Source organism: Mercurialis annua, linkage group LG8 (assembly GCF_937616625.2).
Source record: "Mercurialis annua linkage group LG8, ddMerAnnu1.2, whole genome shotgun sequence".
NCBI lineage: Eukaryota > Viridiplantae > Streptophyta > Magnoliopsida > Malpighiales > Euphorbiaceae > Mercurialis > Mercurialis annua.
The window spans coordinates 2,185,386-2,200,446 of record NC_065577.1 but is presented as its reverse complement, the minus strand read 5'-3'; positions in this window follow the sequence as shown (position 1 = coordinate 2,200,446).

Below are 15,061 nucleotides of genomic sequence, written 5' to 3'. Positions count from 1 at the left end.
CATCCGCTGACTATTGTTGCTGCCATCGGTTTAGTGGGCCTGATCAAAGGCCGGGCCGAGCAGGCTTTATTATTGTTTCTGTGAGCTCAAATCTGGTCCGAGTCCACTCCAGACTTGATACTTGAGGAAATTAGGCCCAGCACCACAAAAGGCCTAAATATTCTCAACAGCACCGTCCAGGTTCTTTTCTTGCAAAAATACGACACAAAGTTTATAGTTTCTATATTTCATCTTTTTTGTTTGTTTCTTACGATTAATCTTTTTATTAATACGGGGCTTGTGATTGTGCTTGGATTTGGCATATCTTTGCTGCTTTTGATGGTTGATTTTCCCCTTCTAGTTCTTCTTTCTCTATGTTGGAAGGAATCGGATGCAGCGGCGGTGGATTTGTTGGCGACGTTTCAGATAAGAAATGAGTACGAGTTTAGTCGATCGATAGGTTTTTAAAGAGCTGCTGATATAAGATGATTCTGAAGCTCATTTGGAAGGTGTTGCCATGATTGGCCTCGTTGGTGTCTTGCGGCAGCTCGATGACTTCTTAGAATTGCTCATTCTATAATTCTCTCGTTCAATTTACCAATCAAAAAATCCTACACAAAGACAGGGCTCTTCACGCTCTGGTTATAAAATGTCCTTCTTCTTCTTCTTGCATTTGTCCTGCTAATTGTGTTGTTGTTTAATTAAAGCCAAGTTCGTCTTTGATCGAATATGTAACAACAGTATGATGTTGGAGGCTCGTAAAGTGTTTGACAAAATGTCTTAGAGGAATGAGGTTACATTGGCTACTATGATTTTCTTGATATGCATATAACGACGTGCTTTAGAGGTTTGCGAGATTTTTGAAATAATGTTTGGAAAAGTTAAGGATTTGAATGAATTTGCTTTTACTAGTGTCAGCCTTTGCAAAACTGACATGGCCACTATCTTACGAAATTGTTTCTTTATTTTACCATGGTTATGATTTTGTGGTGCTTTGCACTTAATTTTTGCTCTTCCTTTTATAATTATTATTACTTTGTCATATATGTTTTGTTTTCAATTCAATTAAATAATGGGTTTGACTTTGTTTCTGGTAATATTATTTTCAATTCAACTGAGAAAATTACATAGTCGAGAGGATTCGAATTGGTTAAATCAAAATTGGCTATCAAAACTCAAAATTGGCCTTCAAGGTGTTTGATGTAATGTTTATGAGAGATTATATTTCTCTAAACAATATAGGCTTAATACAGTTCACTGAAAATAAAAAAAATTGATTCAGTGAAATGTTTATTACATTCTAATTAATGGTTTTCAATGAAATGTTTGCGTGTTTAACAAACTATAAAAGTATAACAAATGAATGTAAGATTTTCCCCATACTTCACTCTTAAAGTTGCACAAGAATTTCTTATGGAACACAAGCTCAAGCAAACTTTTTTATAATACGACTAGTAAACTGATAGTAAATTGTTAGTAAACTAAGTTATTTTTTTAATAAACCGTTAGTAAATTTATTTTTTAAGTAAATTAATAAAAAATCTATCTTTATTATAAAATAAAAGTAATAAAGTTGAAATTAATTTATTATACTTTTTATAATACTATTTGGTAAACTAAGTAATTATTCATTTTAATATTTTATAATTTAAAAATAAAAAAATAGTAATTTGGTTTTTAAGTAAATTGATAGTTGACCATCAGTAATCTCTTAGTGAATTTATAGTAAACTGTTAGTGAACTTATAGTAAATATATGTTTATTAAACCATTGATAAACATATTTTATATTATAATAAATTTTATAATAGTTATTTCTAAGTAAATCGATAGTAAGTCATTAGTAAATTGATATTAAATTTTTTTAGTAATACTATTAGTAAACCTTAAGTAAATTGATAGTAAACTAACTATTAGTAAATATATGTTAAACATGTTATAAACTTATTTTTAAATTCATATGAAATATTTTATCATATCCTTAAATTTTTATATTATTTTACATTTATAAATTTTAACAGTTGATTTATTTTTTAGTAAAATAATAGTAAACTGTTAGTAAACTAATTTATCTTTTAGTAAGCTGATAGTAACCTGTTAGTAAACGGTTAATAAATTAATTATACTTTATATTTAATAAATTAACTATAATTTTTAGTAAAACTAGTAAACTGTTAATAAACTGATGGTAAATTAAATTATCTTTTAGTAAACTGATAGTAAACGGTTAATACATTAACTATACGGTCAAAAAATAAATTTAAAATATTTATATACTTTAAATAAATATTTCCTATCATTGATGCATTTCTGTTGGAAGTGGTGATTGTAAATTGACGTCTAACTATTTGTTTCTCATTTTCTTGGTAAGATCTGTTCTACTTCTACTTCTACCTCACCATAATTCTTTAAACTCATTCTTTGATGTAGGCAAAAATTAAGAGCATGAAGTCACAACTCAATAAAACTCTTCATTCCACTGATACTACAATAGAGAGATACGAATTGGAAGAAAAAAAATGGAGTCTCCGTCCGAAAGAGAAAAATCAAACTCGTTATAGGGATTGTTTAATTAAAGTAGCGCATATCGTCATGAAAGACAAAGGAGTATGTACAATTATATCATAGTTTGCAGCATATACTTTCACTTCTTCAAATTAATTTTTTTCTAGCATTTATTTATTTTTTCAGTTTTTTGCTCAAGTAAATGATTTGCTAATATATCATGCCAAAGTTTCTGTCTTGCTAAAATATATTTTTTGCTAAACAATTAACTGTACTTTATACTTTATAAATTAAATATTTTTTTTAGTAAAACGATAGTAAAGTGTTAGTAAACAATTAGTAAATTAACTTATCTTTTAGTAAACAGATAGTAAACTGTTAGTAAACAGATAATAAATTAATTATACTTTATATTTAATAAATTAACTATATTCTTTTAGTAAAACGATAGTTAACCGTTAGTAAACTAACTTATTTTTTAGTAAATTAATAGTAAAACACTAAATTATCGTTTAGTAAACCGTTAGTAATTTTGGTTTTTAAGTGAACCGATAGTAAATTTATTTATTAACAATCCGAAAATGAACTGAAAGTAAATTGCTAATAATTTAGTAAACTGTTACCAAAAGTTTACTATCAGGTTACTAAATAGGTTTCCTAACCGAAAATAAATCAATTTAATGGGTGGAATCTATTAATAGCTTTCCTAATATACACCAAAAATATGGGTGGAATTTAGTGAATAAAGATGGAAAACTAACAGCAAATTAAAACATTAATATTTGAAATTTATTCATATACAATTTTTTTTTTTTTCATCTTTCATATTTTTCATTCTTTTCGTTTGATATAGAGTTTTATGTTAACATTGCAAAATAATTGGACTTGTGCAGATTCAAAGGTTTTGTTTAAACAAGCAAATAGAGTTATTTAAAGGAACACGACAACTTATGATTAACAAAATGGGGCAACAAGCAACACAAAAATTCTTTCAAGAAGGTAGATACGTGGTGGCATTAGGAAGCGCATTAGGAAGTAATGACTTCATTAATAATTAGTTATTGCCGCTTTACACTTATTTATGGAACTACAATGATAAAACTTTCATTTAGCACTTATCACAAACACATGAAGGGCAACTTAGAGTAAGACTTTTTTTTTCCAACCCAGGGACTAACAGCAAACCAAAATCCATACACATAGGCCATAGCCACATAGGCATTTTCAGGAACCAAAAATCCATACACATATTCCGCTGGACCAAAATCATCTCCACAACCAAAATCACCTCCACAACAGCCCTCCTTCCTCACTGCATTTCCGCGGCACCATCTTAAAACGGCGTTTTCACAGCCGGAAGGTGACGGCGAGATGCTTCCGCCGCACGAGGAGGAAGGTGACGGCGAGATGCTTCCGCCGCACGAGGAGAAAGTTGACGGCGAGATGCTTCCGCCACACGAGATGTAGCTGTAGAGTTTGATAAAGCTGCCATTAGCAGCATAATCAATTTAAGATGGAAACATGAGGAATCGTATTTTGGCAATAATTTTTTAGTCAAACTGTATATTTCAATAATTTTTAGTCAACTGGTGTCGTTGATATTATTTTATCATTCTGAGGGTATTTGTCTAAAAATCTCTTGATACTTGCTATCTAAGAGGAGAAATTTAGGAAAAACACTCCAATTTTAAAAATATTTATAAAAGTTACCTCACTGCTCAAAAGTTACACAAAATACTCTTTGTTTTTTCTTTTTTTATGTTTTTACTTCCAAAAATAATTGTTTTATTTTTATACCTTAATCTTTTAAATATATACGCTAAATCTGTAGAACCCTTATATTTTCACTCCTGCCTTCTTCTTCGTCTTCTTCAATCTATTTCTAGGTTTTCATGATTTTCTCTCAATTCTCCATTGTTTCATTCAATACGATGCGACGATGCTGAGTCGAAGATATTATTAGAATAAGTAGTACTGTGGAGTCATCAAGCCGCTCAACGTCGGAATCTTCTTCACCGTTGGATCTTAATCTTGGTCTTTCTTCCTCTTCATTATCAACAACAGTTACCTTATTTTAATGCGACAATGAAGAATCAACTGTTTTTTGATCATCATCATCAACAAGTGATGATGTTTGTGGCGGTAACTGTTGATGCCCAAAGTGATTTTGATTCATCCTTTTGTCGCCGATTTGAATCAAGATTAATGATTTCATCCACCACGTAGATCTTTTTATTTTGATCTTAATTTCCCTACTGAACCATAAATTGCCTGGATTTTGTATGGCTTGAACTTTGTATAGCTTGAATGATCCAAAGCAAAACAAAACATAGTAATTCTTTTCCATTTCAATTACTCCTCTGAAATTTGATTCTTTTTCTTACTTTATTTGATAGGAATTAAATTAGGAAAGATGCAAATCATACGAGTTTTGTTATTGGGGTTTTCATCCTTTGCTACTTCTTATTGAATTTAATTGATTACCCTTTTTAAGCAAAGCCACATTCCATAGACATGAACTTTGATTTTTATTCATTCTGTGTTATATATTTGCAATCGAAAGGTTGCTACTGTAGCATGTAGGTTCTGGAATTGGAGTGATGGGTTTATTAATTGTCTTTGTTTATTTTTATTTTTTTAAATTTATGTGTTTTTTTATGATTTATGGTATATGCCAGGTTTGTTTTATTTTAATTTTATTATATGGATTTGGTGGTTTACTCTGCTTATGGAGTTTTTTTTTTGCTAAAATAGACATGGTATATGGCAATTTATGCATTACTTGTGAAACAATAAATCACTTTATCAATTACAGATCATTGGTGTATGGTTGTGAAATAAAGTTAGTTTGAGTTAGACAAATGAGTGTATCCTTTTTGTTTATTGATGGTGGATATTATAATTTTAAATATTTGATAATATTTATGATATTAAAGTTATGATAATACTATAATAAAATTGATAGATTTATGATAATATTACGATAAAATTATGATAATATTATAATAAGATTGATAAAATTATGATAATGTAATGATAATATTATGATAAGGTTATGATAAAGAGCGTAAAATAAATTTTCATAATAAGACTATGATATGATTATGATAATGTAATGATTATATGATGATAAGATCATGATAAAGAGCGTAAAATAAATAAGACTATGATAATATTATGATAAGATTATGATAAAGAGCGTAAACTAAATTTTCATAATAAAACTATGATAAGATTATGATAAAATTGTGATAATATTATGATAAAATAATGATAAGGTTATGATAAAGAGCGTAAAATAAATTTTCATAATAAGACTATGATAAGATTATGATAAAATAATGATAAGGTTATGATAAATATCGTAAAATAAATTTTTATGATAATATTATGATACGGTTATGATAAAGAGCGTAAAATAAATTTTCATAATAAGACTATAATAAGATTATGATAATATAATAATAATATGATGATAAGATCATGATAAAGAGCATAAAATAAATAAGACTATGGTAATATTATGATAATATAATGATAAAATTATGATAAAGAACGTAAAATAAATTTTCATAATAAGACTATGATAAGATTATGATAAAATTGTGATAATATTATAATAAAATAATGATAACGTTATGATAAATAGTATAAAATAAGACTATGATAAGATTATATGATAAAATAATGATAAGGTTATGATAAAGAGCGTAAAATAAATTTTCATTATAAGACTATGATAAGATTATGATAATATTATGATAAGATTATGATAAAGAGTGTAAAATAAATTTTCATAATAAGACTATTATAAAATTATGATAATGGTAGGATAATGTTATGACAATGTTATCTAATTCTCCATAAATTATGTAAAATAGTTTATGTAAAAATAATGAAAAAAGTTATGCAAAAATTATGATAAGATTAATGATAAAATTATAATAAAATTATAATGGATTGATAATATTACGACAATGTTATAATAACATTAGGATAAAGTACGTAAAATGAATTTGCATAATAAGATTATGATAATATCATGATAAAATTATGATAATGGAATGACAATATAATAATAATAATAGTATGGTAAAGTTATGATAATATTTATAATAATAAAATGATAATATTATGATAATATATATGATAATATAATTATAAAGTTATAATAAAATATATAAAATAAATTTTTATTTTAAAATTATGATAATATTATAGTAAAGTCATGATAATACTTATGATGAAGCATGTTATGATAATATTATGATAAAGCATGCTATGATAATAATATGGCAAGATTATAATAAATATATGATAATATAATAATAAAATTATGATAGTATCATTTAATTTTTTTATGAATTACTTATATTAAAATTATAAAAATATGATATAAATAATAAAATAATAAATTATTATTATTATATGTTTTCTATAAATCATTTTTATCAAATTTTAATTATTTTCTTCATTTTTTCTAAGTTTTTAAATTTTATATATATATTAAAATATTAATTAGTAGTGTATATTTTAAAATTAATTGAAAAATTTAATAATATTTGAACAAATGAAAAAGAATCTTTGATAATCTGTAATTTGTATATTTGCTGTTTATTTAAAGAAGGATGAAAAAAAATGAAAAATTATTAGTAATTTGGTAGGTTAAATAAAAGTTGTCAGGTTGTGTGAGAGAGAGAAATAAAAAATGAGAAAGGAGAGAGGAGAGAGACAGAAAGAAAAAAGAGGGAGAAAAAAGTTGTCAGGTTATTTGTGAGAGATAGAGTGCATTTATCACATAGCCAGAGTAAAGTTATAAATATTTGGAGACGGAGAGTAAAATTACAAAAGAATTAAAACTGTGATGTAATTTTATTAACTTCTCCGTGTTGATGTATAAAATCATATTACTTTTCTATTTTAGGTAAATTTCTAAATTTCTCATCTAAGAGCATCTCCAATGTTATTCTTTAAAATAAAAAGCATCTTTTGTAAAATAAAGAGTGATATTTAAAATTTTACTCCAATGGACTCTTTAATATCAATTTTTTATTGTATATAATTTTAATAATTAATAATAAAATAAAAATATTAAATAATAATAATAATAAATTAATTGCCTTTCTAATATTAAATTTTATTTTATTTAGTTTTCATAAAAAATATTGATAAAATATTAAATATTAATAAAATAAATTTTTTATTTAATTTTTTATTCGTTTATTTATTCAGTTTTTTTACTAAAATTAAAAATATAACATTTAAAAGTAAAAATAACTAAATTATTTTTTAAAATTTAAATTTTACTATTTGAAAAATGAAGTAGAGAGTGAAAATGGCTCTCTACATGCGGAGAGCCATTTTCACTCTACTCTAAATATAAAAAATAGAGAGTCCATTGGACTCCTAATTTATTGTCAAACTCTTTAATTTAAAGAGTTTGACAATTTTAGAGAGTCTATTGGGGATGCTCTAAGCCTAGTTTTAGACTCTAAACATGCAGGCTCGCCAGATTTGAACGGGTTCCATAAGAAAAATGGGCTCTTTTTTTTTATGACAAATACGACATTTGGCAGACTCTTTATATTTATATAGCCCGTCTCATTTTTTTACTATTTTATAAATATAACTTAACATGTTAAAATTATTTCTTTTATACGACTTTTCCTTTCTACTCTCAAATTAACAGTTATTTCTTCCATACTCTTATATCCAATGCTCTCTATTTTTTTCATGGTCGCCGCCCTTCATCAAGTTTCAGTGCCGCCTTCATTCTTGCTGCGCCGCCGCCGTTCTCCTGTTTCTGTATTTTTTTTTCAAATCTGAATCGGAGTTTATTGTCGGAAGTAAGAATAGATATTAGAAATTTTTAATGATTTTAAAAAGTTTCTTAAAGACATATGATCAGATTTCGAGTCAAAAAAATTCATCGTTCTTCTTCTTCTTTTTTTTCTTTTTTATTTTCAGATCTGAAATTTTTTTTGTTAACTGTTTTTAAGTAACAACGATTTTTTATCATTAAGTATGTGTAAAAATTATTTTTAAAGAATGTAATACTAATTTTCATGTACATAAAATAGTTTTATGATTTTATGTAATGAAAACCTGTTATTTCTGCAGTTTTGCCGTGTTTGATTGTATTTCTGCATTTTTTTTATTCTGCAACATGATTTTTTGATGATGGTTGATTGATGAATTATTGTAATGTTTCAGTGTTGTTGATTTTATATTGATAATCAATTGATATTTTATTAAATTTAACATTGACAAATAAAATAACGGTGTCTCTGAAATAAACAGAAAAAATAAAAATTTAACTGAGACTAGATAATGATATATTAGCATTGGAAAAATAGACAAATAAAGATGTTGAATTATTGTAATGTTATAGTGTTGATATTGTGTTGATTTTCGATTGATATTTTGTTAATTTTACCATTGGTGAAAAACAATAATAATGTTGAATTTTCATAATGTTATAATGTTGATCTTATGTTGATATTATGTTGATATTTAGTTGATTTTAACATTAACAAAAAATGTCAGCATTCCAATAATTTAAATCAACCAAAAATTAAGGTATCGTTTTTTCTTTTTCAATTTAATTTTCATTTTTTAGTTTATTTCATATACAATATCATTTTCTTCGCTAATGTTAAAATCAACCAGATATCAATACAAAATCAACATAATTCTAACATAAAATCAACACTATAATATTATAGTAATTCAAAACATTATTTATATTTTTCACCAATGCTAAAATCAGCACTGTAATATTATAATAATTATTTATATTTATTAATTTAATTTATATATTTTTAGTTTATTTCGCGGACAATATTATCTTATTTGTCAATGTTAAAATCAAGAAAAAATTCAATTTAACACAATATCAACAATACTGTAATATTGCAATAATTCAGCAATCAACCATCATTAATTAATCGTACTATCGAATACAAAAAATGCATAAATACAACCAAACACAGAAAAAATACAAAAATAACCGAATTTTATTCCATAAAATTTCAAAATTATTTTATATAATATGAAAAAATAATCTATATGCATGTTTAATGATGGAAAATTACTGTTACATAAAGCAATAAATAAAAAAAAGGAAATGTAGATCTAAAAAAGAAGAAGAAGAATAAGAAGAACAATGAATTTTAGATCTGAAATCAAAATAGAAAAACGATAACAAGAACAAGAACAACAACAAAAAGCCATTTTACAATATCAAAAATAATTTTTTTTCTTGCCGGAATCCTATCAGAATCTTCAGCTCCAACAATGGCAAAAAGAAAAATAATATTGACGAAGTTTGGTGCGATGTTGGACGGCGGCGTTGAGAAAAATGAATGAGGACGGCATATCTAAAAGAGTTGGATGAGCTTGTGAGATTTGAGAGAGATTAGAAAAATGAGAAGACAGAGATGAGAAAAATTGATGAAAAAAAGAGAGAAAATAATTTTGTTTATGAGGATTTGACTGAAAACACTATATATATATGTCCGTATAAAAGTTATAATTTACAGCGTGTATGGTAGTTTTGATAATGTAAACATTCCGTATAAAAAAAATAATATGATGAATGTTGGTTGTTTATAAGAAAAGCCCATGAAAAATTTCATCCAAATAAAAGTTCGGGCATGTCCATAAAATATCAGGCTCGGACCAGATCTTGAACTAAAAAAATAATTTTCTAATTTGGTTCAAGGCGAATGGACATAAGTGGAACGGATGAATATCTAAAATCAAATTTTTTAATATAAAACCAAAAAGATAACATTATATTTATATTATTCTATCAAAATAAAACATATTAAATTCAAATGGTTATAAATAACATAATAAACTATTTCTATTTTTTTTTAAATTTTAACAATTTTATGAATATTAAAATAAATAAATTTAAAATTTAAAATTTAAATTAAATTTTATTTTACAATTAAATTTTTAGACGTGTCAATTTATAAAAGGAAAAAAATAGTAGATTTGATCGAATGTTGGGCAAATAATTGACTTTTTCGAACTGAAGAGAAAATTAATAATTACAATCCAATATGAGGGAATTTTAATTATTGTTTTTTTTATTGCTCAACTACCTGTAAATGCTGTAATTGTGACAACCATTAACCATTTCTTCATGTAAAAATAAATCACCCTTCACACATGAAGATCTATTAATGAGTGTGCTAATGGTTTCCACTGATATTAAAATAAATAAAAATAATTAAAATTACAAATGAAATCAAAATTTTCAATTCTTGTTCTTAGTTTTCTCCTATGTTATCCAATTTTCTCTTTGTTACTCGCATAACTAAAGACCTGAGATATTCGAGAAAATTAAATATCTTAAAATACTTATGTAATAAAATAATGCTACTGGAAATGCATGCCATTTGTTTTCTAATTGTCCGTTCTCTGATGAAATTTAAAATTAAACTGTTGCAATCCGGAATCTTAACTTACAAGATTATAGTTGCCATAGACACATCTAAAAATGGCAGATTTCCATCTATCATCCTCCATAAGCATATCTTCCTCCAATACTTTTGCAATACGGACTCCATCACTAACAATAGGCGGGATGTAAGTAAGAGCACTATCTGGGTCTTAAACTCTATTGGTCTCATTTCTTAGCAGCATTCTTAGATCCAGTTTCTTCAGTAACCTTATTCTCAACTACAACCTCAATACTTTCATTTTCAACTTCTTTCACAACCAGATTACTAGTTTCCTCATTGACAACTACATCACTAGGAATTAATGTATTCCCTGACTGTAGATACTTGATCCACATTATTGCCTTGCATAACCACCTTGATTTCTTTATTCATATTAGGGTTAATCCTCTTCCCCGTCTTCTTCGTCATAAAAGACGGCGCATGATAGCTTCAGTTAAGATGTGCCGAGAGAGTTCAGAAGAGAGAAAAACCACATTATCAAATATGATGTTAAGGAGTATTATATTTAAAAATAAAAATTAAACAAATATTAAATATATTTTTATTTCAAATATTTCATAAACTTAATGTTTAAATGAAGTATGTGTGAAACATATAATAATCATTTTAAATTATATCGTGTATATATATAATTATATATTAAACAATTGCGAATTGTACGAGGTCATGTAATTTTAATTCTTACAATTTTGTGTCCAAATTTTGTATTGTTGCGTACAATTTGTGAAAAAAGTCCAGATTAGAGGACTGAGATTTTTTCCAGTTTACTTCAAATTTGAAAAGTTATGCTTGACAGATTTACATTATTTATTATAAAATAAATGTTAATTAATTAAATTAAATTAAATTTTTTTATCTACACTATTTATTTTATATCAATGATGTAAGTTCCTTGAATATGACTCCGCAAATTAAAATGAACATAAAATAATTCTAGTTTCAGATTATAACGAGATAATCTTTAAACAAAGACTGGCTAGTTGACCTACTAAACTTCCAGTCTTTTTTTTATGAATAATTTCCGGTCATTCTTTAATGATATATGTGCTAGCTAGTCCTATGTTATCTCATTAACAAATATGGTTAATTTGTAAAATTTATTTATAATACTTTTTTTCTGATAAATTTATATTTTAACACCGTAAAATCTTATATTTATATTTAGAAGCAACTCTTGATTAAATACCTCATCTTATATAGACCTATTAACTAAAAAAACCATTCACCTTTTAACCTCTTTTCAATTTCACCATGACGTTATAATTTCGTTTTGTTGCACTGAAATGCACACCTTAGACTTCAATTCCACCCTTAAATATTAAATTAATCTTTTTTTTCTTGAAAACAGATATTCAAAAAAATATCCATTTTTAATTTTTAAATTGAAAAAGAGTTCAAACAAATACTTTATAAGAGTTTTTATGAATTGTTTTCGAGTGGAAAAGAGTCCAATTTAATTTCGACAGTGGAATTGAAAGTCAAAGGTGTAAATTTGGATGTAATTGACAAAATCACAATGTCAAAATGAATTGAAAAGAAGCTAAAAGATTGGTGGTTTTTAGATCATTTGGCCTCTCACAATACATCATTCAATTTTTTTTAATCTAAAAATTCATTTTTTTATTGCAAACCAATGTATGCTGGGAGATGAGTGATGCGAGGAAAGCTCCCTAATTGTTGCGATGAAATTATATTAAATTTAATTTTTGCAATAAAAATTTAAATTATAGAATTATCTGACCTAAGATGGAAGAGTTTAGAAGTTAATTGCTTAAAAAAATTCAACATAGAGTTAGTTTGACTTATAAACTGAATTAAATGATTTTGTATCACAAGTTCAGAGCACGAATTTACTCTTTATTCACTTTATCTGACCTAAGATGGAAGAGTTTAGAAGTTAATTGCTTAAAAAAATTGCTTAAAAAAATTCAACATAGAGTTAGTTTGACTTATAAACTGAATTAAATGATTTTGTATCACAAGTTCAGAGCACGAATTTACTCTTTATTCACTTTAACATTCTCGTTTGGAAGATGTTTGCATGTAATTTTTAAGAAAGAAATAATTTATAAATCATAGTTATGCCGTCCAACTAATTTATAATTGTAACAAATAATTTTCCTTTGCCTATATATAGAACACTGAAATCTGCTAAAAGAAGTACACTAAAAAGCTAGAGAGATCATATAGAAAGATGGCTATTAGAGACTAGAGTTGCTTATTGCATTCTTTTTTTTTATGTTCTGCTCATGGTAAATTTTCATTTTTCATGTCAATTAACGCCCTTCATTTTTCCAATGATATTTTTTTGTTTTTTCTTTCATGAGTATGAGGTTTAAATTTGACATTTTCTGATGAAAATATAACGAATAAATGATCATTCAGATCTTCAACTTATGCATCGAGATCATATAAGTCAAACTAACTCTATGTTGAATTTTTTTTAGTCATAACTCTTTAATATAAGTTCAACCATATCCATTTAAATGTATTTTTTTGGAGTGCATGGAAAGCAGCCGTAAAAAAATATTTATTAAATTTTGTATCTTATGTCAATTTTAATATGTTTATATTTTTAATTTATTATCTTATGTAAATGTTAAGATGTTTGTATTTAAATTTTCATGGCTGTTTTAGCGCCTTTTAAAAACACACATACTTTTATACCTTAAAGGACCATATGTGTACAAAATAAAATATTTAGAAGGTCACTTAAATGTAAAATAATTATTAAAAAATAAATAAAATAAAATGTAATAGTATAAGAATTTCAAGATAGGTTTAACCTAAATTTAACTTATAAAAGTGTAGCTGGATGAGATTTTGCTAAAAATATAATATTTTTGACACTAATAGGATTATTAGGGACATTTTTCTTTTTGCGATTAGTGAATATAACCTTTTACACTTAGGGTAGTTATTTTTTTTTTTATGTTTTGGTTATTGAATTTCTATTTTCTCAGCAAGTAGAAGTTATTCAGTAGGCGAATTATCGTTTATATGGCCGATAGAAAATAATGTGACCTTCAATTTTTGTTGTTCCACCGAAGTAAATATTGGTCGGAATATTTATACTAATCTCCTTATTTAAAAATAAATGAAATATGGGTTACAAAAGTAAATAAAATGATAGTAGTCGAAATGTAAAAAAACGAACAAAGGATCACTTTACCCCCTCAACTTGGCACAAAGTATCAAAAACGTCCAAAGTAGGAAAACCGGATCACTTTTACCCTGAACTTGGCAAAACCGGTACAAAAACACCCCTCTGCTGACGTGGCACCTTAAATGGAGAGTGAGGTTCTAATTAATCATTATTTATTCTAATTAATTATAATTAAATATTAACTAATCATAATTCAACCCTAATTAATCTAAGGGCTTTTTTAGATTTTTTCCAAAAAAAAATCAAATTTTTTTTACAGCTCCGGCGAGGAGGAGGAGCCTCCTCGCCGGAGAAGGGAGCTGCTGCTCCTCTTTTCCGAGGAGGAGCAGCAGCTCCGCTCCTCGCCTGAGGAGCGATTTGCTCCTCAGGCGAGGAGCAGATCTGCTCCTCGCCAAAACGAGGAGCGGATCCGCTCCTCGTTTGACGAGGAAGACGATGAACAGACCCATCTGGGTCTGTTCATCTTCTTCATTTGAAGAAAATGAACAGACCCGATGGGTCTGTTCATCATTTGATGAACAAAAACTTTGTTCATCAAATGATGAACAGACCCATCGTGGGTCTGTTCATCTTTTTGATGAACAAATTTTGTTCATCAAAAGATGAACAGACCCACGATGGATCTGTTCATCTTTTGATGAACATTTTTGTTCATCAATTGATGAACAGACCCACGATGGGTCTGTTCATCAATTGATGAACAAAAATTGTTCATCAAATCTTTGATGAACAGACCCATGGGTCTGTTCATCAAGACCCGTGGGTCTTTTAGAATTTAATTTTTTTTTTATTAAAATATTTTAAAGTTTTAATATTTTTGTTAAAAATTTAATTTGAAAGTTAATTTGTTAGATATATAAAATTTGGGGGTTAATTTGTCATATAAAATTTTAAATTAAAGGGATTGAATTTTTTTTTTAAAATTATTAGGTATTAAT